Genomic DNA, 2876 nt, shown 5'->3' with positions numbered 1-2876 from the left:
ACTGCTTTGAGTGACACAGTCATGCCGCAGGGAAGGTCTTTGGCTTTGCAATAGCTGTGCAATGAGGCAGTTGCTCAGAATGAACATCTCTTCTATAATAGCTCTCGGAAGAAAATAGAGCATCCAAGTCTGTTTCTGTTTTAGGAATAAAGTGCAGGGCAAGCCCACCTTAAGGCAGGTGGCTTTTTATACTTATGGGGAGTTTCTTGCAATACACAGTCTATTTCAGACAAAGTGTGATTCTGTGGCACTTAAAGAGGCTTTTTAAAGGCACACAATTTACAAATTTTACATTTTACTTTCTTTCCAGACTAGGATTCATACATTTTTAAAATAGTTAGTTAGAAACTGTGAATGAGGAGTTTGATAAATTGGGCTTTTACTAGGCAGGATCACATCTAATGCAAACACATTAGTTGAGTTGCATTATGGGAAGTGTAGGATTCCATGGTTTTGAGCTTGACAGGATATAAATCCGCATATCTCTGTGTCTGTTGCTTCAATTTCAACAAATTCAAATAGTTTCCTGTCTCTTGCCATTATCCCAACTTTACAGAGATGCACTGCTAAATAGCTATAGTACGCCTTTTAGATAATAAACCATTTACATGGTTGTTTTTCCTTCCTATTATAGTTGCAGAGTATATTTCATCACAACTTGAAACTAGGGTAAAGGGCATCACAGTCTGCCTTCCATCTGGTCTTGTTATAAGCGGACATGAATGTATGACCAGAATTATAATAGACCTAAACATCATAATAATATTAATGTTAAACTGACCTTAAGCATTTGAGGATGAGTCTATAAGGAGAAAAAAACATAATTAATTAGGCCCTGCAGCCCTCCTAAATAATTAGTGTAGTTGTATATCTGTAAGGCCACTTCACCTACACACTAGCAGATGAGAGTATTCCCTGAATTATTCCTAGCCCAACTTTCAGATGGCAGCAAAGAAAGTAAGACACAGAGAGACAAACAGAGAGACAAACAGAGAGAGAGAGAGAGATAAATGATGCTCTGCACCTCCAAGAGTCCTCCTCCTCCTCGTTTGTCTTCATTGACAGGCTGTTGACACAGACCTGCCTTATCAGCCCCAGGGACTGTTCATCTCATTGTGATGGATGGGACACACTCAACTGTCTGCCACTCTTTTACATTAGAGTCATAGTTTAGATTTGATTCTCCTGTATTTATATGTACAGTTGAGAGCATTGTGTAGTGATACATGAACCAGACCTGACAGGTCTGAAGGACTTATATGTGAGATTTAAGAGACTTAAGGGGTAGAAATTTCTACAAGAAATGTCTAAGATGGTTTTATACAACAAGGTGGACAATTTATCCTGTCTATAATATTCTGCCCTTTTGGGCATGTTTAAGTTGTCAAAGACAGGCTCTTTAAGCTGTCTCTATGTCATGCTTTCCCTGGATTTATCTCTAAATCTCTTTTTTTTCATCTATGCCAGAGGTATAGAAGTATTGTATATAATCTCTGACCTTCTTACTGATGTGCTGTCAGACAGACGCCACTATGCCTTATCTCTCCCCATTTCTCTTTTGCCTCTCCACCACCGCAGAGCTTGGGGACTTTATGTTTCAGGACCATTGAGGCAAATAGTTTCTGTGGGTGAAAGAAATAACAACATAAAGGCAGAAACATTGTCCAACACAGAACATTGTTCAGGTGAGGTCATTTTAGGTTAGTGAGAAGTAGGAGAGTCCTGCTCAGCCGTGCAGAATGCCAAGGTCAGAGTTGTAATCCATGGCCTCATTCATGATGTATTAGATAATGATAAAAAAAAAATACTGACTTTGGTTTTGATTAAGAATTATGGGGTTAGGAGATTAGCGACAACCAAACACTACTACATTGGACTGAGCCCAATCCCAGAATTAATCTGAATAGCAAAAAAGAGAAAACTCATTACATGAAGAGATTAAGAAAAGCTTGTCCAATTCTCCTAGGATGCACAGAAACCAGTGCACACCATCCACCGAGAGAAATGTCACAACAAAACCTCTGACTCGAGTAATTTCTAAAGTATTTATATCCATTTATTGCTCTTTCCTGTTTGAAATGTCATTGCATTAGCTGGTGAAAACTGGGAATTGGAGGTCAATTTTGAAAGGCCTGACATTACTGATAATGAATTGTAGTACAATTTAATGCTTAATGTGCTTCATTAGCACAGCAAAAACTAGGTGCTGATTGGGCAAGAGGTGGCAGAGAGACAAAGAGCATGTTACTCAAGCACTCCTGAGTATATGTGGAAGCTCTTAATGTAGCATAAAGCTAGGAGGATGTAAACAACTTGTAAAATGAAAATATGAAACAATATTAATGAAAATATGAATCATTGCTTTTGGTATTCATACCGCAGAGAGGTAATTGTGCTGAAGCTGCTGAGAACATATTTACCCCTCATTCTGATTACCTTCAGGTCAAGGCCAGTGAGCTGCAAACACTGCTGTCAGGCAATAGATCTTCCTGCTTTAAATGTGTGATAAAGAAAACTTGTTTGACAGGTAAATAAAGTCAATTTTTTTTATGAGGAATGTTTTATGAATTGACTTTTGCAGGAATGTTATATGTTAATATTATGGTTTGTCTAATAATTGTCTTATCATAAATAATAATGCACCTTAAACCGCCTGGTAGGTAAGTTATACAACTTAAAAATACTTTAAGAGAAGCTTTTCACTTTTCACACATCCACTGAGATCCTCTGTCACTCCTGGGAGACAAGATCTCACCTCAGGCTTTCAAATTCAACAACTGAAAACAGAAAAAAATGACTTAAGAAAAGACTGCTACTCCCAGGAGAACAAGGAAATTGTGTTTTGTCTTTGACCTCTTGAGAATTTCATGCATAAT

Source organism: Morone saxatilis, unplaced genomic scaffold (assembly GCF_004916995.1).
Source record: "Morone saxatilis isolate NCDOM2014 unplaced genomic scaffold, NCSU_SB_2.0 Contig20, whole genome shotgun sequence".
Classification (NCBI taxonomy): Eukaryota; Metazoa; Chordata; class Actinopteri; family Moronidae; genus Morone; species Morone saxatilis.
Note: the sequence above shows the minus strand (reverse complement) of the source record.